The following is a 26,233-nucleotide window of genomic DNA, read 5'->3' on the forward strand; positions in this document are numbered from 1 at the left end:
TCTGTAAAGGAAAGTGAAATTTTTGCACTCCAAGTAGATAATGGAGGGAAGGTTCAAGTCTTAGCATTCATTCACTACATTAGTAATACTAAACTAGCAAACCAGTTTTTTGTTGTAAACAACTTGAAGAAACAACGAAAGGCCAAGATATATCCACTATGAGAAGTAACTGGAAGCTGTTGGTTTGGCCTGAGAACCCTGTGTAGGAATTTGTACAGACGGTGCTCCGTCAATGGTTAGTTCAAAGAAAACTAGGATGCCGTAAAGCACATTGTTTTCTCCATCGCGAGGTGTTGCTGCAAGAATAATCGGCAAGAAATTCAAGGCTGTGATTGAAAAACTTGTAAAAACAGATAGATATCTTTGAACATTGACAATATTAATGCTTTGAGAGATAAATTAAGAATTTGGGCTGTCAAAGTGAAGGAAGACAACATGGATATGTTCCCACATGTTGCTGCAGCAAAAAATAAAGCGATCATGCCACTGATGTTTGAGCATCTTGAAGCATTTGCAGAAAAATATTAGTATTCTTTCCCAAATTTATGTACCGAATGAGACACTTGTGCAACGTATGGATATCTTTATTCAGGAAACGTTTTGCCACACAATGATGTCTTCAGTTCAACGCAGAAAATGGCGGAAGATGAGGGAATGATTACCTCAAAATCCTCCTCATCTTCCACATTTTTCTGCATTGGACTGAAGAAGCCACCGTGTGGCGAAACGTCTCCAGAATAAAGATATCCATACGTTGCCCAAGTGTCTCATTTATCGCCTTGGTATTGTAAGCCATTATGTAGGGGAGACTAAATGGTTGAGAAACATATCAGTAAGAATCCCGTCGGAGCTCAGCCTCATAGAAGAAGACGAATTAACTGAAATATGTAATGATGACAGTCTGAAATTAAAGCATAAGGAAGTGACTGGACGAATTCTGGATAGAGATTAAGAATGAATATCCTCAAGTTGAGAAAAAAAAACTGGTAATTCTCATGCAATTATCCACATCTTATCAGTGGGAGTCAGAATTTCCTGTGGTCACATAAAAATTAACAAGAGGGAACAGCTATAATCGGTCGAGAGAGATACGAGGGAATGTGTCATATTCTATCTAACATCAAAAGGAACTGCCAGTCACACCAAACAAAGATCTCATTAAAAAAAGTTACTGAAGACAAGATAGTTTTTTTTTTTACTTTATTGTGATACATAATACTGGTTTATTACTTACACTAACAGACTTGTATATTATATATTTCGTACGTGTTTTTTATGCGCTTGTATGTTATTATTATTATTATTATAACAGCATAAGAAAGAAGGAACACTGCAATAGGCCTATTGGCCCATGCGAGGCAGGTCCAATTCACCCACCGGCTTAACCTAATGCCTTAAGGTAGTCTGGTCATGTCCCAGTCACTAAGGAAGGAGCACGGCAGCTGACCTAGTAGCACAAGCTGGTCAGGTCCAGCTTATACCAACCCACACCCACTCATGTATTTATTTAACCTATTTTTAAAACTACACAACGTCATACATTTTATGACGGTACTCGGGAGTTTGTTCTACTCATCCACAACTCTATTATAAAACCAGTGCTTTCATATATCCTTCCTGAATCTGAATTTTTCCAACTTAAATCCATTGCCGCGAGTACTGTCTAGGCTAGATATTTTTAGCACGCTATTTACATCTCCTTCATCAATTCCTGTTTTCCATTTATACACCTCAATCATATCCCCCCTAATTCTACGCCTTTCTAGAAAGTGCAGATTCAGGGCCCTCAGTCTGTCCTCATAGGGAAGATTTCTGATACATGGAATCAACTTTATCATCCTCCTCTGTACGTTTTCCAGTGCATTTAAATCCATTCGGTAATACGGTGACCAAAACTGCGCAACATAATCTAAATGAGGCCTAACCAAAGATATATAGAGTTGAAGAACAACCTGAGGACTTCTTTTATACTTCTTGCTATGAAGCAAAGGATTCTGTTACCTTTATAAGAACATAAGAACATAAGAAAGAAGGAATACTGCAATAGGCCTACTGGCCTATGCGAGGCAGGTTCAATTCTCCCACCAGCTTAAGCTCACTGACCTAGTGGCCTTAAGCTCACTGACCGCCTGACCTCACTGACCTAGTGAGGTCAGGCACGTCACTTAAGGGAGGAGCACGACATCCGACCTAGTAGCACAAGCTAGTTAGGTCCAACTCACACCCACTCTTGTATTTATCCAACCTATTTTTAAAACTACACAATGTCTTAGCTTTTATGACGGTACTCGGGAGTTTGTTCCACTCATCCACAACTCTATTAACAAACCAGTGCTTTCCTATATCCTTCCTGAATCTGAATGATTCCAATTTAAAACCATTGCTGCGAGTCCTGTCTAAGTTTGATACTTTTAGCACGCTATTACATCCCCTTTATTAATTCCTGTTTTCCATTTGTACACCTCAATCATATCCTCCCCTAATTCTACGCCTTTCTAGAGAGTGCAGATTCAGGGCCCACAGTCTATCCTCATAGGGAAGATTTCTGATACATGGGATCAACTTTCTCATCCTCCTTTGTGCGTTTTCCAGCGCATTTATAAATGCACTGTAATACGGTGACCAAAACTGCGCAGCATAATCTAAATGAGGCCTAACCAAAGATATATAGAGTTGAAGAATAACCTGAGGACTTCTATTATTTATACTTCTTGCTATGAAGCCAAAGATTCTGTTAGCTTTATTGCGAACATTTATGCACTGTTGTGTTGGTTTCAGATTACTGCTAACCAGAACTCTTAAATCCTTTTCGCAATCTGTAATGTTAAAATCTACATTATTTAGTTTATATGTGTGGCATGGTTATTTTCCTGTCCAACATTTAGTATTTTGCATTTATCTACATTAAACTGCATCTGCCACTTCTTCGACCACTGCATCAGTCTGTTCAAAACATCCTGGATGCTCTAACGTCCTCATTAGAATGAATTGGACGGCCTATTTTGGTATCCAGCAAATTTGCTTGTGTCGCTATTTATTCCCTCATCTACGTCGTTTATGTAGATTGTTAACAACAATGAGCCCAACACTGACCCTGAAACTGCACTCTCTAGAAAGACGTAGAATTAGGGGGGATATGATTGAGGTGTATAAATGGAAGACAGGAATAAATAAAGGGGATGTAAATAGTGTGCTGAAAATATCTAGCCTAGACAGGACTCGCAGCAATGGTTTTAAGTTGGAAAAATTCAGATTCAGGAAGGATATAGGAAAGTACTGGTTTGGTAATAGAGTTGTGGATGAGTGGAACAAACTCCCAAGTACCGTTATAGAGGCCAGAACGTTGTGTAGCTTTAAAAATAGGTTGGATAAATACATGAGTAGATGTGGGTGGGTGTGAGTTAGACCTGATAGCTTGTGCTAACAGGTTGGTTGCCGTGTTCCTCCCTTAAGTCAATGTGACCTGACCTGACTAGGTTGGGTGCATTGGCTTAAGCCGGTAGGAGACTTGGACCTGCCTCGCATGGGCCAGTAGGCCTTCTGCAGTGTTCCTTCGTTCTTATGTTCTTATGTTCTTATGACCCCTGAGGAACACCGCTTGTGACGTGCCCCCATTCTGATTTCTCCCCATTAATGCAAACTCTCTGCTGCCTATTTGTCAACCATGCCTCTACCCAGGAAAAAATTTCTCCTATTCCGTGTGCTTCAAGTTTTCACAATAGCCTCTGATGTGGAACTATCGAAAGCCTTACTGAAGTCCATATATACAATATCATATTCAATACCATGATCTACCTCCTCAAACACCTTAGTGAAGCAAGTCAGTAAATTCGTAAGACAGGAACAAACTGTTTTAGAAAGCAATCCTGAACCGTGTCAAGAAAGTCACTAAAGTTAAAATCCCCCATTAACACAACATTCTCATATCTACATGCCTTATGAATTTCGTCCCATAGCAGCCTACCACACTCCCTATCATGGTTTGGGGGCCTATAAATCACACCCAAAATTAATTTTTTACGACCTTCGAGAAACTGTAGCGAAACAGATTCTGTGTCCGATGTTTCTAATCATATATCTTGTCTTACACTACAATTTAAATTATCACTGATATACATCGCCACTCCACCACCCTTCATGTTGACCCTATCAGTGTGGAATAGTTTTTAACCCTGTATGTTGTATTCAGAAGGCATTTCTTTATCTTTTAAGTTGAACCAGGTCTCTTATAGCAAAAATATCTACATTTCTTGCACTTGCAAGTAATCTTAGCTCATCCAACTTATTCCTTAGACTCCTACTATTTGTATAGTAAACCTTATGGGAGCTAGTCACTCGCTGCCCTCTACTATCGCTCTTTGTTTGAACAATTGCTTTGCCTTTACTAGCAACTCTATTTTGAATATGTCTTTTAAACATATCCCTGAGGTATCCTGGTAATAACTGATGTTTTCAACTCTAGTACTGCAGCCTGATTGTTTCCCACAAATAGCCATACCTCTAAAATCTATCGGTTTAAAGTCCTAGACAAGTCATCAATGACCCCCCTTAATCGAACTCCAGCCCCAGAGAGATGAGCCCCATCCTTTGCATACATATCAGGTTTGCCATAAAATTTATCCCAGTTATCAATGAGTAGGATTGCAAGATCCTTGCAGTACCTGTCTACCTAGCAATTTATACCAATTGCCCTAGACATCCATTCATTGCCCACTCCCTTTCTAGCTAAAATGCTACATATGATTGGGATTCCTCCCTTAGACCTGATTACTTCTATGGCTGACCTGTACTTATCAAGCAGCTCCTGTCTCCTGCCCTTCCCAATGTCATTTACAATAGCACTAAGACAGATAATGAGCTTGTTCCCATTACCTGACATATTATTATCCAACCTGCTATGTCACCAACACCAGCTCCTGGGGGCACACCCTCTGTCTGACCTTCCTATCTCTGTTACAAAGAGCACGGTCCATATATCTTACCTGAGAATCTCCTACAATTAGAATATTCTTACCTTGATTAGCAGAGGAGTCAGTGATACCTTTAACCTCACTAACCACTGAAGTACACTCGTCCTGGAGAACAGAGAATCGATATCCTACCTTCACATCTTCTCTGTTAACCTTCCTTTTCTTCCTTCTTCCTGAACTGTGAATCACTTGGCACTTCAAGCGGTTGCCACTCTCCAAATCAATCAATTAAGTTAGTAATTTTGCTCCTACACATTCCGATAACAATGTCAGCCGTCTTCTAGGTAGGAAACACTAATGTTGAAGCCAAGAAGAAGAGGTTTTGTAAAGTTATTATCCAGAAAAGAAATCCAGAAATGGCCCATGGAAAATTGATCGTAGTTCATCCAGGCAAGCGAATAATGTAATTACATGAACATTACCTTAGTTACATTGTATTAGTATTGAAAATTTGAAACTGATCAGATAAAGTGTTCTCGAGATATAAATCTAAACACTGGAAGAAGAAAAAATGCTGCTGAAAACAGCAATCTCTGGGGCTCACTTTACTGTACATGTAAAACTTCATAAAAACAAATTTAAAATATATCTTAGGTTTCTTTTTTCAAGGAAAGAAACTCCAATTTGATTCGATTTCGTCGACAAAACTGACTGTTTGGCACTTAATGTAGGACAAAAAAAATATCTTTAAGAAAAATCAGCATTTAAGGCTTGTAGCCGAATAGAAAAATCATTCGCTACTTAATGAATGGAAAACAGTTTTTTAATAAATCTGGCAAACAAAATATTTCGCAGCTCAAACTGAATGACAGACTTTCTTTTAATTTAGCCACCAAGGTTGAAAGTTTAAGGGGCGCCTAAGTTTCCCTGTCTCCTATGTTCATTTTTCACTATAATCTACCTTGTTCATAATTACTATAGCATTTGCTGAGACCTGTGCAACACAGTTGTCCTCAGACAAAGCAAATGCGTTAGTTATTATGGACAAGGTAGATTATAGTGGAAAACTGAACATGTTACTAGACGACAAGGGAAGTTATGTGCCCTTCAAGGCTATCAGAAAAGTTATTCTTCAGTTATTGCCAGAATCCAACGATTCTAAGCTTTAATCAGTGTTAGTAAATTGTAAAATTTGCTCTTACACAATTTAAACTTAAAGGTTGTCATCCTTATTATGGAATGTATCAGTGCTAATATTTTTCAAGCCGATCAGAAGAGGCATTCTTTAGTTATTGGATGAAAATCAATATCACAATTTATTGAATAAAACTGGCATACTGGAATTCTGCTGCCCACTACCAATGTGAACCTTGTGTTCAGAAAAAAACACACCAGGGGTAAGAATTTGAAGCCGATCAGAGAAGACATTCTCCAGTAATCGCATGAATTCCAAAAATTTCTAGTTTCTTTTAAATATGTTATTTTTTGAGAAATTTGTACGTACACAAACTGGGTAATATTTTGTATATAAGACGCTTCAGGCATTAAACATTGAAGTAGTTTAGAAGAGGCATAATTACTATGTGATTTTCCAGGAATTCTTTATTTACAATATTTTAAACAAATAATTACTGAATGCTACTCTACACACTTCGCCTTCACTTTAGTTAATTAAGTTTTACAAGTGTTGGAAGTTGCTACGTACATTAGCATCTAATTATGTACGTAATTTCACCACACGTGATTAGCACTGAATTAACGCCAGAAACATTTTAATGTTGCAGATACCTTAAGTAAATGGGAGTATATTTGTATGAGTGAATTGAATGAGAACTCAGGTCAGTAAAATTTTATGTTGCTATGTAATATGTTACTAGTGTTATTACTAGGAAGACTTGTGTGATGATTCAACTACTAGTGGCGGTGTCCGAGTATATTTCACTCTTGCGCCATATTAGGTCAGGTTAGGTAAGATTCGTCAGCAAACAGAGCAAGTGTTTCCTGGTGTGGGTCGTAGTTATATGATGACCCGCCACTGAGTGGCCGGCGTGTACTTGTGGGTGAGTGATGAGTATTAAAACTGTTAGTCATGTACGCTTTCTAAGGGGGGAGAGAGGTTTGTGGTTTCTTACAATACTAGTGGCTGACTCGCACACCTGCTCTGCCTCACCGTATTTGTGGAATGTGTCCTGTTCATGTTCACACTTTGGCATTGGAGGCAATTTGGTGTGGAGGTACTGTTACTACTACCTTTAGTCTCCTGCTTTACAAGTAGGTCCCTGAGTAGGTGGTGGTGCTCACCTTACATATTAGCCTCTGTTTCTACAAGCTAGTCCCTGAGCAGGTTTTGTATACACTTTCTGACATACTGGCCTTTATTTTAGAAGCTAGTCCCTGAGCATGAGGCACTAGGTACAAGCTAACCTCTAAGCAGGAAGTACCTGTGCATTTCCTGACATAATGTACCTTTCCCACACCATGTTTATCATTATCAATATTTACTGTAACCCATTCAAAGAAACTTGGAATAGGTTATATTGATCATAGGGCACGTGCACATCCATGGTAAACCATCAATGAAAAGTTGAAGCCGATTGGATGAAGTGTTTTCAAGTTACAAGCAAATGTTTAGATGAAGCAAGCTAATTTGATAGCACCACTTACAGGCGCCTCTTCGGCGATTCCTGAAAGTTTTTTCTTGTTTCGTGCGTTTTTATATTACTCCTTAATGTCATTTGGTTTATTCATTGACGTCTTTGGTATACTTTATGAAAGTTTTATGGTCTATCCCCCAGTGTCCGCTGATTCATTCTTTGATGTCCTCTGGTTCAGCCGTTGAGTGTCGTCTATTCCACGTCTATGTTCTTTGGTCCACCTTTTTATGTCCTCTGGTCCACCTCCATATGTCGTGCGGTTCAACCTTTGAATGTCCTCTTGTCCAACCGTTGAAAATCTTCTGATCCACTTCTTTATGTCCTCTGGTACAGCCGTTGAGTGTCCTCTGATCCACTTCTTTTGTCCTCTGGTACATTCTTTGATGTTTCTTTGTCTCAACGTTGATGATCCTTGATCCACACTTTCATTTCCTGACTCACGAAATCGTAATGACACGATTGCAAACAAACCATACCCCGGCTGGGATTGAACCCGCGGTCAGAGACGGGCTTGAGTTTTGAGACTCTCTGACCGCGGGTTCAATCCCAGCCGGGGTATGGTTTCATTTCCTCTGCTTCACACCTTGACGGCGCCTGATACACACCTTGATATGGCTTGGTCCACTCATTGATGTACCTTGGTCTACACCTTGATGTCGCCTAGTCCACATCTTGATGTTATTTAGTTCACACCTTAGTGTTGCTACGTCAACACTTTCCTGTACCCTGGTTTTCAATTTGATGACCCTTGGTCTACAACTTAATGTTCTCTGATCTACATCATGTGCCCTTGTCCACACCTGAGTACCCCCTGGTCCACACCTTGATACCCCCTGGTCTACACCTTGATACCCCCTGGTCTACATCTTAATGGCCACTGGTCTACATCATAATGTACCCTTGTTCACACCTTGATACCCCCTGATCTACACCTTGATACCCCCTGGTCTACACCTTGATACCCCTGGTCTACACCTTGATACCCCCTGGTCTACATCTTAATACCCCCTGGTCTACACCTTGATACCTCCTGGTCTACACCTTGATACCCCCTGGTCTACACCTTGATATCCCCTGGTCTACACCTTGATACCCCCTGGTCTACACCTTGATACCCCCTGGTCTACATCTTAATGGCCACTGGTCTACATCATAATGTACCCTTGTTCACACCTTGATGTCCCCCGGTCTACACCTTGATACCCCCTGGTCTACACCTTGATACCCCCTGGTCTTCACCTTGATACCCCCTGGTCTACACCTTGATACCCCCTGGTCTACACCTTGATACCCCCTGGTCTACACCTTGATACCCCCTGGTCTACACCTTGATACCCCCTGGTCTACACTTTGATACCCCCTGGTCTACACCTTGATACTCCCTGGTCTACACCTTGATACCCCCTGGTCTACACCTTGATACCCCCTGGTCTACACCTTGATACCCCCTGGTCTTCACCTTGATACCCCCTGGTCTACACCTTGATACCCCCTGGTCTACACCTTGATACCCCCTGGTCTACACCTTGATACCCCCTGGTCTACACCTTGATACCCCCTGGTCTACACCTTGATACCCCCTGGTCTACACCTTGATACTCCCTGGTCTACACCTTGATACCCCCTGGTCTACACCTTGATACCCCCTGGTCTACACCTTGATACCCCCTGGTCTACACCTTGATACCCCCTGGTCTACACCTTGATACCCCCTGGTCTACACCTTGATACCCCCTGGTCTACACCTTGATACCCCCTGGTCTACACCTTGATACCCCCTGGTCTACACCTTGATACCCCCTGGTCTACACCTTGATGCCCCCCGGTCTACACCTTAATACCCCTGGTCTACACCTTGATACCCCCTGGTCCACACCTTGATACCCGATGAATGGTTTGAAAAACCGACAAGTTGAAGATTGAGACACTTATGCAGCATATGGGAATCTTTATTCAGGAAACGTTTCGCCACACAGTGGCTTCTTCAGTCCAATACAAAGAGGAAGGCATAAGGAGAGGAGGAGAATGAGGTAATCAGTCCCTCAACCTGGAGTCGATGTGTTCAGTCCATCAATCTTGTAGAATGTACAGCATATGACCGTAGACGTGGCTTATATACTGTAGAGATGTGAGGTGAAGCAGGCGGAGGCGGGGTCATAGTGGTACCATCCACTAGTCGAAGTAGGTCTTCGTCCAAAGGTTGAACAAGTGTTGAAGAATTCTTTGTAATAAGATCCCATGATGCTGCAGTGTCTGACAGTTGTGATGAATGGTTTGAAAAACCGACAAGTTGTTCAACCTTTGGACGAAGACCTACTTCGACTAGTGGATGGTACCACTATGACCCCGCCTCCGCCTGCTTCACCTCACATCTCTACAGTATATAAGCCACGTCTACGGTCATATGCTGTACATTCTACAAGATTGATGGACTGAACACATCGACTCCAGGTTGAGGGACTGATTACCTCATTCTCCTCCTCTCCTTATGCCTTCCTCTTTGTATTGGACTGAAGAAGCCACTGTGTGGCGAAACGTTTCCTGAATAAAGATTCCCATATGCTGCATAAGTGTCTCAATCTTCACCTTGATACCCCCTGGTCTACACCTTGATACCCCCTGATCTACACCTTGATACCCCCTGGTCTACACCTTGATACCCCCTGGTCTACACCTTGATACCCCCTGGTCTACACCTTGATACCCCCTGATCTACACCTTGATACCCCCTGGTCTACACCTTGATACCCCCTGGTGCAGACCTTAATGTTCCCGGGTATACACCTTAATTTTTCCTGATGTCCTTCAAAATAACATTTTGTCTTTATCCCGACCATCGTTTCCCTTCATATCATCTCTCTGGCTTTCTTCCAGGTCATCTCCACGCACTATAACTCTTTTCTCATTTCAACGTTGTTTCTCGCTTCAGTTCGATTAGAATCTTAGGAATGTCCTTCAGCTGACAAAGAAAGTTGTATTTTCTCCATTATGTTTTAATTATTACTATTATTTTACTTAAAGTAGTAGTAGTAATAGCAGAAGCAGTAGTAGTAGTAGTAGTAGTAGTAGTAATAATAAGGGCAGCAGTATAATTAGTAGTATTAGTAATACATTAGTATTACTAATACTACTACTAGTATTAGTGCTAGTCTTTAATTTGTATTTTAAATATGCTAATGTTGGTTTTCTTGGCAGCTTCGACCTTGGTAAGTCTGCGTGTTAGTTTACTCTCTCACGGGACTGAGTTTGGTAATCCCTCTCTTGTCTTGCATATTTAATATTTAATATAATTTCCTATACCACTTTATTGCAAGTTCCTGCTCTGCCCGGCATGATTGTTTAACACGTTATTCTGCAGTGTGCAGCATTAAGTCACTTCATTATTTTGCTTATGTTTAAGAATGATGAATTAATTACATAATGTACAATGGAGGGCACTCAGCGTCACGCTTATAATGACCTACAATGGCTATTGTACCACAAGACTGTTTAATTATGATGCAAAATGCAACACTGTTTTAATATTGGTAATATATTGTCTTTCTATTCACTTTCGCGTTAATTTACTTGTCAGAATAAATCACGTAAAATTTAGACCCGTTTATGATTATTTTCCTTGGCAAGTAAATTAATAAAAGTATAATTTTATTGGCGTTTTTTCCCTCACACTCGCACAAACTCAGTTTTCATTGTTTACTTCCTCTACATCTTCCTCTAATCTTACTGTAGGTCGAGGCTGCGTTTTCTAAATCACAATACCTGTATAGTTGTATAACTGTCTACCCTTTGTGTGAGAAGAAACTTGTCCAGATCTCGCTCACTCTTGAGTGCTCACCTAAATCAATACCTGTTACAGCACACACTTTGATACACACGATAGAGTGATACTACATTAACTGAACACGGAAGTAAGAAGGGAAGTCAGATAACCCGACAGTAAGAAGGGAAGCAGGATGATCCAGCAGTAACAAGGTGAGCAGGATGATCCAGTTGTAAAGATGAGTAGGATGATCCAGCTGTAATGATGAGTAGGATGATCCAGCTGTAATGATGAGAAGGATGATTCGACAGCAACAAAGTGAGCAGGATGATTCAGCAGTAACAAGGTGAGCAGGATGATCCAGCAGTAACAAGGTGAGTAGGATGATCCAGCAGTAACAAGGTGAGTAGGATGATCCAGCAGTAACAAGGTGAGTAGGATGATCCAGCAGTAACAAGGTGAGCAGGATGATCCAGCAGTAACAAGGTGAGCAGGATGATCCAGCAGTAACAAGGTGAGCAGGATGATCCAGCAGTAAAGATGAGCAGGATGATCCAGCTGTAATGATGAGTAGGATGATCCAGCTGTAATGATGAGCAGGATGATTAGACAGTAACAAAGTGAGCAGGATGATCCAGTAGTAATGATGAGCAGAATGATCCAGCAGCAACAAGGTGAGCAGGATGATCCAGCAGTAACAAAATGAGCAGGATGATCCAGCAGTAACAAAATGAGCAGGATGATCCAGCAGTAACAAGGTGAGCAGGATGATCCAGCAGTAACAAGGTGAGCAGGATGATCCAGCAGTAACATGGTGATCCAGCAGTAACAAGGTGAGGATGATCCAGCAGTAACAAGGTGAGCAGGATGATCCAATAGTAACATGGTGAGCAGGATGATCCACCAGTAATGAGCAGGATGATTCAGCAGTAACAAAGTGAGCAGGATGATCCAGCAGTAACAAGGTGAGCAGGATGATCCACCAGTAATGAACAGGATGATCCAGCAGTAATGAGCATGATGATCCAGCATTAACAAGTTGAGCAGGATGATCCAGCAGTAACAAAGTGAGCAGGATGATCCAGCAGTAACAAGGTGAGCAGAATGATCCAGCAGTAACAAAGTGAGCAGGATGGTCCAATAGTAACATGGTGAGCAGGATGATCCACCAGTAATGAGCAGGATGATCCAGCAGTAACCACGTGAGCAGGATGATCCAGCAGTAACCACGTGAGCAGGATGATCCAGCAGTAACATGGTAAGCAGGATGATCCAGCAGTAACAACGTGAGCAGAATGATCCAGCAATAACAACGTGAGCAGGATGGTCAAGCAGTAACATGGTGATCCAGCAGTAACAAGGTGAGGATGATCCAGCAGTAACAAGGTGAGCAGGATGATCCAGCAGTAATGATGAGCAGGATGATCCAGCAGTAATGATGAGCAGGATGATCCAGCAGTAATGATGAGCAGGATGATCCAGCAGTAACAAGGTAAGCAGGATGATCCAGCAGTAACAAGGTGAGGAGGATGATCCAGCAGTAACAAAGTGAGCAGGATGATCCAGCAGTAACAAAGTGAGCAGGATGATCCAGCAGTAACAAGGTGAGCAGGATGATTCAGCAGTAATAATGAGCAGGATGATCCAGCAGTAACAAAATGAGCAGGATGATCCAGCAGTAACAAAATGAGCAGGATGATCCAGCAGCATGGTGATCCAGCAGTAACATGGTGATCCAGCAGTAACAAAGTGAGCAGGATGATCCAGCAGTAACAAGGTGAGCAGGATGATCCAGCAGTAATGATGAGCAGGATGATCCAGCAGTAACAAAATGAGCAGGATGATCCAGCAGTAACAAAATGAGCAGGATGATCCAGCAGTAACAAAATGAGCAGGATGATCCAACAGTAACATGGTAATCCAGCAGTAACAAGGTGAGCAGGATGATCCAGCAGTAACAAGGTGAGCAGGATGATCCAGCAGTAACAAGGTGAGCAGGATGATCCAGCAGTAACATGGTGAGCAGGATGATCCAGCAGTAACAAGGTGAGCAGGATGATCCAGCAGTAACAAGGTGAGCAGGATGATCCAGCAGTAACAAGGTGAGCAGGATGATCCAGCAGTAACAAGGTGAGCAGGATGATCCAGCAGTAACAAGGTGAGCAGGATGATCCAGCAGTAACAAGGTGAGCAGGATGATCCAGCAGTAACAAAGTGAGCAGGATGATCCAGCAGTAACATGGTGAGCAGGATGATCCAGCAGTAACAAAGTGAGCAGGATGATCCAGCAGTAACAAAGTGAGCAGGATGATCCAGCAGTAACATGGTAAGCAGGATGATCCAGCAGTAACAAGGTGAGCAGGATGATCCAGCAGTAACAAGGTGAGCAGGATGATCCAGCAGTAACAAGGTGAGCAGGATGATCCAGCAGTAACAAAGTGAGCAGGATGATCCAGCAGTAACATGGTGAGCAGGATGATCCAGCAGTAACATGGTGAGCAGGATGATCCAGCAGTAACAAGGTGAGCAGGATGATCCAGCAGTAACAAGGTGAGCAGGATGATCCAGCAGTAACAAAGTGAGCAGGATGATCCAACAGTAACAAAGTGAGAAGGATGATCCAGCAGCAGCATGGTGAGCATGATGATCCAGCAGTAACATGGTAAGCAGGATGATCCAGCAGTAACATGGTAAGCAGGATGATCCAGCAGTAACATGGTAAGCAGGATGATCCAGCAGTAACATGGTAAGCAAGATGATCCAGCAGTAACATGGTAAGCAGGATGATCCAGCAGTAACATGGTAAGCAGGATGATCCAGCAGTAACATGGTAAGCAGGATGATCCAGCAGTAACATGGTAAGCAGGATGATCCAGCAGTAACATGGTAAGCAGGATGATCCAGCAGTAACATGGTGAGCAGGATGATCAAGCAGTAACAAAGTGAGCAGGATGATCCAGCAGTAACATTGTGAGCAGGATCATCCAGCAGTAACATGGTAAGCAGGAGAATCCAGCAGTAACAAAGTGAGCAGGATGATCCAGCAGTAACATAGTAAGCAGGAGGATCCAGCAGTAACAAGGTGAGCAGGATGATCCAGCAGTAACAAGGTGAGCAGGATGATCCAGCAGTAACAAGGTGAGCAGGATGATCCAGCAGTAACATGGTGAGCAGGATGATCCAGCAGTAACATGGTGAGCAGGATGATCCAGCAGTAACATGGTGAGCATGATGATCCAGCAGTAACAAGGTGAGCAGGATGATCCAGCAGTAACAAAGTGAGCAGGATGATCCAGCAGTAACAAAGTGAGCAGGATGATCCAGCAGTAACAAAGTGAGCAGGATGATCCAGCAGTAACAAAGTGAGCAGGATGATCCAGCAGTAACAAAGTGAGCAGGATGATCCAGCAGTAACAAAGTGAGCAGGATGATCCAGCAGTAACAAGGTGAGCAGGATGATCCAGCAGTAACAAAGTGAGCAGGATGATCCAGCAGTAACAAAGTGAGCAGGATGATCCAGCAGTATCGTGACAACAGTCTTCTTGTTCTGTTTTATTGGTATTTTGTGAAATGTTTTGTTTGCCACATGTGCACAGACAGATAGACACACACACACACACACACACACACGCAAAGTACCCCCTCCCCCCCCGTCCTCAAAAAAAATTGTGAACGAAGAGGCAAGGGTACTGGGGATGGCTACGATGAGACGGAAGTATTGGCAGAAAGGATCAAGAACAATGGAATGAGAGTGGGGAAAAAACTCAGTGAGTTTTGCAACTCAGCGGAGAAGATATCTACAGAGATCAAGAAGTGGGAATTATGAGCTGTTGCTGCATAGGCAAAGATGCAGAGCCAGGCAGATGAACTTATAAGTGCTGAAGCAGACTATAGAAGTGAGGACTAATAGGAGCAAGGTGCTGGGTGCAAGACCATCAGCGGACAGTGAGGAGACTGGAGGGGAAGGAGTAAAGAAGCTCCTAGAAAAATAAATATCAGGCAAAGACATCTGGGAGACTATAAGGGAAACAGCTGAGATACTTAAATTGGACCCAGAGATATGGATGTAAATTAAATGGGAAGAGGAGAGTGAGAGATCGCTTATTATTCATGGGTAACATGTGGCAACATTGGTAGCTTTGGGTAGAGGTCGTTTTGATAAGGACCTGCCTTGTATGGGCCAGTAGGCCATCTGCAGTGTTCATTTTTATGTTCTTATGAAAGGAAGATCTATGATAAAAGAAGACAGGGAAGGAAAAAAAAAGATTGAAAGCATCATTATGGTAACAGGAGAGGACATGTCCCAAATGACAAATTTTCAGAGACTTGGGCAGTACTAGAGGAAAAAGAACTGCTCAATCGAATTGACACTCAAAGCAAAAATGGTACAAAACAAGAACCTGCAGAGGAAATTATGGTTAAAGGATTTTGCAAAATACCAGCAAGTGTACCTCGACCATGACAAAACACAAAAAGTATGAAAACTGAGAGAGTAAGAAGGCACCAGAGGTAGGAAGAGAAGACAGAACATGTACCAACAGACAGGGTAGTGCAATCTCAGGGAGAACATCAAACACAACTACCCTCAGAATCACCCACAGTATCCCCTAAACCCCTACCATCACACAAAATCCAAACACAGCAACAGAAACAAACCACATTTCACAACCACAATCCCCACCCTTCCCAGAACTAATACCACCACGTCACTATCCTACAATAATATCCAGACATGTCTGCCGCACCCTCAGCCTGCACTGCACCAACCCCTCTCACCCCTCCCCAGAATAAAGTTCTGGAAAGGGAGCTTAGGCATGGTATACCAACTCAGAATAATGAGTTGCAGGAAAGAATCAACTAGGCATCTCAGACATCATAGCACTCTCAGAGACAAAACTCACAAGCATGATAACAGATGCGACCTTTCCTTCTGGATATCAGATCCTGAGGAAAGACAGGGGGAACAGAGGGGTAGTGGGAGGAGGAGGAGTTGCACTTCTCATCAAAAACCTTTTGAGCTTTGTGTAAATGGAAGGACTAGTCAAATGTGAAGTGGATGACTGCATAATAGGAACACTTCAAACCGAGGGTTCAAAAGTGATGACAGTACAACTCGCCACCGAACAGCAGGAGACCAAGTCAAGCATATGATGAGAGCAACAGAACGATGACAGCCACACTAGCCAAGATGGCAGAAGGGTCACATAAGCAAGGCAAAGTTATTCATCTTGGGGAATTTCAACTACAAGGAGATACAATGGGAAAATCTAGAGCCACATGGGGGACCAGAGGCATGGAAAGCCAAGATGCTGGAGGCAGTGCTGGAAAGCTTCATGCACCAACATGTTAGGGACACAATCTAAGAGAGAGCAGACAATGAACTAGCAAGGCTGGACCTCATACTCACCTTCAAGAATTCAGACATTGAGTAAATCACACATGAAACGCCCCTCGGCTCAAGTGATCAATGGTCCTGAGTTTCGAATACATAGTAGATTTAACAATAAAGAATGAAGCAGTACGAGAAGGACGGGAGAAGCACAACAGTCAAGGACCAGGTAATCAGGCTGAGGAAGGGAGGAGGGAAACTTACAGGGAGAGACTAAGAAGCGAGTAGTTCAGCTCAAGGTTCAGAGAGGTATTCACAGTGGAGATAGAGAGACTTGTAGCAAACCGAGAGAGTAGGGTGCACCAGCTCGTGCTGGATACACTGCACACAACCAATGAGGAGGTGAAGAAAGTGGTAGCCCCGGATAACATTTTTCCGTGGGTCTTGAGAGAGGGAGCAGATGCACTATGCTTGTCACCAACAACAATTTTTAATACATCTATTAAAATGGGGCATCTGCTTGAGATATGGAAGACACCAAACATAGTCCCACTTTGTATAGTATGTAAATTTATGGAGAAGATTTTTCAGGAAACGAATGGTGGAGCACCTAGAATGGAATGAGCTCATACATGACAACCAGCACAACCTCAGGAAAGGGAAATCCTGCACCACAAACCTACTGGAGTTCTACAATAAGGCAACAGAAGTAAGACAGGAGAGAGAGGGATGGGTAGACTGGATATTCTTGGACTGTAAGAAAGCTTTCGATACAATACTACACAAGAAACTTTTTGAAAAGCAAGAGTAGCAGGCAGGAATAGCAGGGAAAGTACTACAATGGATCACGGAATACCTGACAAGAAAGGATCATGCGGTGGTACATGACGATTTGTCAGAGTGGGTGCATGTGTCGAGTGGGGTTCCGAAAGAGCCAGTTCTAGGTCCGGTGCTGTTTCTAGTATATGTGAGTGTCATGATAGAAGGGATAGATTCAGAGGTGTCCCTGTTAGCAGAAGATGTGTAGCTAATGTGAAGAATACAAGTGAACGAAGATCAGGTAAGCCTAGAAGGAGATCTGGACAGGCTGCAATCCTGGTCCGACATATGGCTCCCAGAGTTTAACCCCAGCAAGTCAAGTGCAAAGTCATGAAGTTTGGGGAAGGACAAATAAAACAGCAGACGGAGTACAGCCTACATACCGAGCACATCTTCTGAGGTGCACATCAACCACATAACTACTGCAACATATGGGCGTCTGGCTAATCTAAGAATAGCGTTTCGACATCTAAGTAAGGAGTCACTCAAGACACTATACACTGGGTACGTCAGGCCATATTGGAGTATGGAGAACCATTATGGAACCCACACCTGATCAAACACATCAGCAAATTAGAAAGTGCAAAGTTTGCAACAAAACTTTCTGGAGCATATCAACCAAATAACCTGTAAAGTAAATTGAAGTCCTGGCATATTTTAGAGTTGCTCTCAGAAATCTCAACAGGAGTAATTCACAACATTATATGTGATAAATGTCATTCTTGGAGTGCGCTGCACTAGTATGGAAGCCACATCAGATCGTGCACATCAAGCAACTGGAAAAAGTGCAAGGGTTTGCAACGAGATTAGTCCTGGGGCGAAAGGGTATGAGAAATAGAGAGAGATTATTGAAAGTAAACCTGATGACATTAGAGGAGAAAAGGACCAGGGAGGACATGATTACAACGAATAAAATACTTAGAAGTGATAGAGGAGACAGGTACACGGGAAAAGAGAACACGAAGGCTCTGCTAGAAGTTGAAATAGACGAGTCACAAAGATATTAGGAAATATTTTTCAGTAAGTGGAACGATCTGGATCAAAGGAGGGAAAGAGGATCAATACACAGATTTAAGAGGAGGTGTACACACACACACACACACACACACACACACACACACACACACACACACACACACACACACACACACACACACACACACGACTTTGTACACCGTTCACGTCAGGCCCATATTGAAGTACGCAGCACCAGTTTGAAACCCATACTTGGCCAAGCGCGTCAGGGGCATGTCCAACGAGGAGAGGTTAAAGAAAATTGATCTGACGACACTGGTGGACAGGAGAGATAGGGGGGATATGATAACAACATATAAAATACTGAGAGGAATTGACAAGTTGGACAGAGACAGGATGTTCCAGGGATGGGACACAGCAACAAGGGGTCACAATTGGAAGTTAAAGACTCAGATGAGTCACAGGGCTGTTAGGAAGTACTTCTTCAGTCATAGAAATGTCAGGAAAGGGAACAGTCAGGAAAACGATGTAGTGGAGGCAGGATCCATACATATCTTTAAGAAAAGGTATGATAAAGCTCATGGAGCAGGAAGAGAGTGACGTAATAACGACCAGTAAAGAGGCGGGGGCCAGGTGCTATGAATCGACTCCTGCAACTACAATAAAGCGAGTACAATTCGGTGAGTACACACACACACACACACACACACACACACACACACACACACACACACACACACACACACACACACACACACACACACACACACACAGATAACTGCTGCAGCATATGGGCGCCTGGCAAACCTGAGAACAGCATTCCGATACCTTAGTAAGGAATCATTCAAGACACTGTACACCGTGTATGTCAGGCCCATACTGGAGTATGCAGCACCTGTTTGGAACCCGCACTTGATAAAGCACGTCAAGAAACTAGAGAAAGTACAAAGGTTTGCGACAAGGTTAGTTCCAGAGCTAAGGGGAATGTCCTATGAAGAAAGATTAAGGGAAATCGGCCTGACGACACTGGAGGACAGGAGGGTCAGGGGAGACATGATAACGACATATAAAATACTGCGTGGAATAGACAAGGTGGACAAAGACAGGATGTTCCAGGGAGGGGACACAGAAACAAGAGGCCACAATTGGAAGTTGAAGACACAAATGAGTCAGAGAGATAGTAGGAAGTATTTCTTCAGTCATAGAGTTGTAAGGCAGTGGAATAGCCTAGAAAATGACGTAGTGGAGGCAGGAACCATACACAGTTTTAAGACGAGGTTTGATAAAGCTCATGGAGCGGGGAGAGAGAGGGCCCAGTAGCAACCGGTGAAGAGGCGGGGCCAGGAGCTAGGACTCGACCCCTGCAACCACAAATAGGTGAGTACAAATAGGTGAGTACACACAGACAGACAGACAGACAGACAGACAGACACACACACACACACACACACACACACACACACACACACACACACACTACGGCAGGGTGTAAGAGTGTTGACGCCCACTGTGGACAGTGACAATGGAAATGGAAATCAGTGGAAATAGAAATCAAAGACCAAATATTTGGGGACGTCATGTTGAGGTACGGTCAGAAAATCCGTGAACAGAGATATGCTGACGACTGGGTTCCAACACATGATGGAAGAAGAATGCGGAAAAAATGCTTCTCGAGATTCGGAAAGCAACTGATAACAAAAGACAATGAACTCTGGATGAAAGGAAGTGTGAGGAGGAGCGGAGGTAATCAGTGATTATCCACGGTGTGTGAGAGGCTGAAGGGTCATCACTTAATAAAATATCTGAATAGGATGAAAAGGAGGTTCATAATATTATTGAGCACACAGGTGCTGAAGATGAGGTGGCAAATTTTCAGAGATTAGGGAAGTACGCAATGGACAATATTTAGCTTATCAAACTGACCTTTGTATTAGAAATGACACGAGAAGATTTTGAGATTGATAACACTGTTGAGGAAGAACCAACAGATATCACTGTACATACCTCGACTGGTACACAACGTTACAGGAGGCGACAACTGAAGAAAATTAAAATCAGTTACAGACAGGTAGACGAACTAGTGAACACAGTGGAAGGTGTAGAAGTCCTGCCTCAGGGGGACAGTATGCTCAGTCCCACAGTGTACAAGTTCTACCTCAGGGGACAGTATGCTCAGTCCCACAGTGTACAAGTTCTACCTCAGGGGACAGTATGCTCAGTCCCAGTGTAGAAGCTCTGCCTCAGAGGACAGTATGCCCAATCCCACAGTGTAGAGGCTCTGCCGCAGAGGACAGTATGCCCAATCCCACAGTGTAGAGGCTCTGCCTCATTGGACAGTATGCTCAGTCCCACAGTGTAGAAGCTCTGCCTCAGGAAAACATAAAATTTTGACACAAATAATACCTCAAAGCCCAACCACCCATTTCAAATGCAATCACTCAAAACAACTCGTGCCCCACCCCCATCCTCCCAACCTACACTCCTATCCCCAACTAGTGCATCTCAAAAACCCCACCACAGTCCTTAACCCCTCTTCCCCTTGTTCCCCATCCACCCCTCACCCACAGCCTTTTCCCCTTTCCAGTCCAGCCTTTATCCTAATATCCAACCTCCACCATTCCCTCTACCCACTCCTCCCCTGACACATGGACAAGAACCAGGAGAACAGAACCTCGAAACCCTGAACACGGTAACAGAAAGGAAATTGAAGGTGTGGTATACTAATGCAGTTGTGATAAAAAATAATTACAATGAATGAAAAGACCGAACAGCGGAGGCATCCCCAGACATTGCAGCAATAACATACACTAAGTTCACAGAAAGAAAGTGTGACTTTGTAAATGATCCAAGCCGGAACGAAACGTTTTCGTAAGCTCCTCTATGTGCGGGTTATTTGTGTACCAAGTTCACAGAGGTGATTACAGCTGCCGTTTTCCCGGAAGTACATCAAATAAGGAGAAAAGACAGAAGAAACAGAGCAGATGTAGGAGCAGTTCTGCTGATCATTGACCAGAGGATTTTTGAGATGCACAGACTACATGAAGAGGGGTCGAATGACTATATAAAACTCAGAACTGGGGAACCCAAGGTGATGATAGCAGTGATGTACAACCCACCACTTAAAAGCAGGGGACCAAGACAGAAATACGAGGACAGCAACAACAGATCATGGGAGATTTAACCATAAGAAAGACTAGAGCCTCATGGAAAAATGGAAACGTCGAGAGTGGTGACGGAAAACTTTGTGTTAACGCATCAGGAGCTCAACTAGGAGAGGAGGGGATGAACCAGCGAAGCTGAACATTGTATTCATGCTAAGCGACTTTCATGTAGGAAACATTGAACATAAGGATCCCATGGTGCTAGCGACTCTATGGAAGTTAACGTGTTAATGAATACAGAGTATAATGGAAGAGACAAACCTCACTTCAAAAGATGGTATGATGGTATGAAACAATTCCCAGGAAGAGTGCCATGAGAAAGGGAGCTAGAGGGAAAGATAGAAAACGATATGATGGAATATGCAGCTCGAAAGTACCGGGAGGCAAAGGAGAAATTCGTACCCAGAAGCAGAAGCATGGGCAAAAACAGAATGAGCCCATAGTTCACCCAGAGGTACAGGGATGCCAAAGCTGAAAAACAAATAGAAAGCGTAAATGCCCGAGAATAGGAAAATAAAAATGAGTCAGAAATGAATATGCGTGGGTAAGAAGAAACGCTGAACGGCAATTTGAAATTGTCATAGCATCAAGAGCCAAATCTGAACCAAAGTTGATGTACAACCACATCGTAAGGAATACAGCTTAGAAGGATCATGTAAGAAGGCTAAAGAAGGAAGGAGGGGAGATCACTAGGCATGACCAGGAAGTTTGTGAGGAGTTGAACAAAAGATTTATGCAGATATTCTCAGAAGAATCAGGAACATTACCAAAGAGTCAAAGAGCAAGAGAGTGCACCAGCAAGTACCGGACACAATCCAGACAACTGGAGGAGAGGTGAAGGAAATAATGAGCGAACTAGATACCTCGAAGTCAATGGGAACAGACAAAATCTTTCCATGGGTTCTGCGAGAGGGAGCAGAGCCACAAATAGCGATCTTCAACAAATCGATTAAAACAGGATAGCTTCCAGAGGTCTGGAAGTTGTCATGTTTCATATAGTTCCAGTATTCAAAGAATGAAACAGACAGGTGGTATTGAATTACAGACCTGTGTCATTAACATGCATAGTATGTCAGATTATGAAGAAAATTATCAGAAGAGTAGTGGAGCACCTGGAGAGGAATGAATTCATAAAAAAACAACCAGTACGGCTTTAAAGATGGTAAGTCCTGAAGATTGAGACACTTATGCAGCATATGGGAATCTTTATTCAGGAAACGTTTCGCCACACAGTGGCTTCATCAGTCCAATACAAAGAGGAAGGCGTAAGGAGATTAGGAGTATGAGGTAATCAGTCCCTCAGCCTGGAGTCGATGTGTTCAGTCCATCAATCTTGTAGAATGTATTGGACTGATGAAGCCACTGTGTGGCGAAACGTTTCCTGAATAAAGATTCCCATATGCTGCATAAGTGTCTCAATCTTCAACTTGTCGGTTTTTCAAACCATTCATCACAACTGTCAGACACTGCAGCATCATGGGATCTTGTTACAAAGAATTCTTCAACACTTGTTCAACCTTTGGACAAAGACCTACTTCGACTAGTGGATGGTACCACTATGACCCCGCCTCCGTCTGCTTCACCTCACCTCACTGCAGTATATAAGCCATGTCTACGGCCCTATGCTGTACATTCTACAAGATTGATGGACTGAACACATCGACTCCAGGCTGAGGGACTGATTACCTCATACTCCTAATCTCCTTACGCCTTCCTCTTTGTATTGGACTGATGAAGCCACTGTGTGGCGAAACGTTTCCTGAATAAAGATTCCCATATGCTGCATAAGTGTCTCAATCTTCAACTTGTCGGTTTTTCAAACCATTCATCACAATGGTAAGTCCTGTCTTACAAACCTGCTCGAGTTCTATGACAAGGTAACGAAAGTTAGGCCGGAAAGAGGGTTGGGTGGACTGTTTATTTTTGGATTGAAGAAATTCGTTACAATACCCCACAAGAGACTGGTATGAAAGGTACTAGAGCAAACAAGAATTACAGGAAGAGCACTACACTGGATCGAAGAATATTTAACGAGATACTGTTAGAGAAAAAATGTTGGAATGAGCGAATGTGACGAGTGAGGTTCCACAAGGGTCACTTCTCGGGCTAGTACTGTTTCTTGTGTATGTGAACGACATGAGAGAGACAATCGAGTCAGAATTCTAACTGTTTGCAGATGTGGACCTCTTGAGAATACAAACAATAATAGACTACGAAAGACAGAATGGATCTGGTGAAGCTGCAGGATTAGTCTGATATGTGGCTACTGGAATTAGGCCCCAACAAATGCAAAGTTATGAAGATCGGAAGGCAAAGACGTCTGGAAATAGAATACAAGCTCGGCGGATAAAGACTGCAAATCTCCCTTAAAAAGAAGAACCTCGGGGTGAGCATAGTACCAAACATTTTCCCTGAGGCACACACAAACCGAATAACTGCTGTAACAAACGCAAGACTGGCAAATTTAAGGTTAGGTTTCGGAAACATCAACAAGACGGCTTCAAGACCTTGTACACAACATTAGTCAGAGCCATCTTAGAGTATGCAATGCCATTATGGAACCTACATCAGGTTAAGATTATAAAGAGGCTGGGGAAATTGCAACGACAATAGTCCCAGAGCTGAGGGGTATGACCTATGAGGAGACGTTAGGGGACAGAAGAACCAGGGATAATATGATTATGACGTATAAAATATAGAGAGGAATTAAAAGGGTGAACAGGGAGGGCCTGTTGGAGAGGCTGGTCTCAAGTATACTAGGTTACAGGTGAAAGTGTGAAGTGTGAAGCATAGACGAGTCACATCAATGTTAGGAAATGCCTATTTAGGCTTAGAGTGGTTCGAAAATGGAACGAGCTAGACAGTGAAATGGTAGAGGCAGAATCCATTCATAGCATTAAGATTAGGTATGTCAGGGCTCACTCACCAAGGAAAGAGTGAAATCATTAGAGGTGGGGTCTGGAGCATAGAATCGACCCATACAACAACAATTGGGCGAGTTCTCGCGCACACACACACACACACACACACACACACACACACACACACACACACACACACACACACAGGACCATACATAGCTTTAAGACGAGGTATGATAAAGCTCATGGAGCAGGGAGAGATGAGACCTAGTAGCGTTCAGTGAAGAGGCAGGGCCAGGAGCTATGAATCGACCCCTGCAACCACAACTAGGTGAGTACACACATACCAAGGCCAGGCCAGCAAGAGTTACAGGAAATAATAAGGGAGAGAATGGCTATGTACAAACGGAGGGGAAAAGCAATGGGAGGAGGAGAGGGAGAGGTCAGTCTTTATTAATGGACTTCAGGAAAGTGAAGGGAGGACATACAATGAAAGACAGCAGAAAGAGAAACGAGGGGTTGAAAACATCAAACAAGCGAGGAGGACATGGCTGGGATAGTAAACTTTCAGAGAATAGGGGGGTCCTTGAAGGGGAGAAATCGACTGGTCAAATTGATTCTCAAGACAGAAACAGTGAGGAAAAGAATTCTGCAGGAGAAACCACAGCTGAAAGAATCATCAACATACAGGAGAGAACTGTAAGAAGACGTTTGACACAGTTCCACACAAAAGATTAGTGCAAAAGCTGGAGGACCAGGCAGAGATAACAGGGAAGGAACTGCAATGGATCAGGGAAGGAACTGCAATGGATCAGGGAATACCTGTCGGGAAGACAACAGCGAGTCATGGTACGTGACGAGGTGTTGGAATGGGCACCTGTGACGAGCGGGGCTCCTCAGGACCGGTGCTGCTTCTGGTATATGTGAACGATATAACGGAAGGAATAGACTCAGAAATATCCCTGTTTGCAGATGACGTGAAGTTGATGAGAAGAATTCAGTCGAACGAGGACCAGGCAGAACTACAAAGGGATCTGGACAGGCTGGAGGCCTGGTTCAGAAACTGGCTTCTGGAGTTCATCCAAACCAAGTGCAAAGTCATGAAGATTGGGGAAGGGTAAAGAAAAGGAGTATAGTCTAAGGGGTCAGAGACTACAAACCTCACTCAAGGAAAAGGCTCTTGGGGTGACTATAACACCGGGCACATCTCCTGGGGTGCACATCAACCAAATAACTGCTGCAGCATACGGGTGCCTAGAAAACCTAAGAAAAGCATTCCGACATCTCAATAAGGAATCGTTCAGGACTCTGTACACCGTGTACGTTAGGCTTATATTGGAGTATGCAGCACCAGTCTGAAACCCACACCTAGCCAATCATGCAAGGATATTAGAGAAAGTGCAAAGGTTTGCAACAAGACTAGCCCCAGAGCTAAGGGGCAGGTCCTACGAAAAGAGGTTAAGGGAAATCGACCTGACAACACTGGAGGACAGGAGTGATAGGGGGGATATGATAACGACGTATAAAATACTGAGGAATCGCCAAGGTGGACAAAGACAGGATGTTCCAGAGATGGGACACAGCAACAAGTGGTCACAGTTGGAAGTTGAAGACACAGATGAATCAAGGGAATGTTAAGAAGTGTTTCTTCAATCATAGAGTTGTCAGGAAGTGGAATAGTCTGGGAAGTGATGTAGTGGACGCAGGATCGATACATAGCTTTAAGAAGAGGTATGATAATGCTCATGGAGCAGGAAGAGTGAC

At 43.2% G+C, this 26,233-nt stretch overlaps 1 protein-coding gene across 1 annotated transcript in view; it reads left to right on the plus strand.

Moving 5' to 3' along the window:
- Positions 1 to 26,233, plus strand: part of LOC128693520 (uncharacterized) — a 273,150-nt gene that overhangs the window by 165,650 nt on the left and 81,267 nt on the right. The window lies entirely within an intron of this gene.

Source organism: Cherax quadricarinatus, chromosome 57, assembly GCF_038502225.1.
Source record: "Cherax quadricarinatus isolate ZL_2023a chromosome 57, ASM3850222v1, whole genome shotgun sequence".
Taxonomy (NCBI): Eukaryota; Metazoa; Arthropoda; class Malacostraca; order Decapoda; family Parastacidae; genus Cherax; species Cherax quadricarinatus.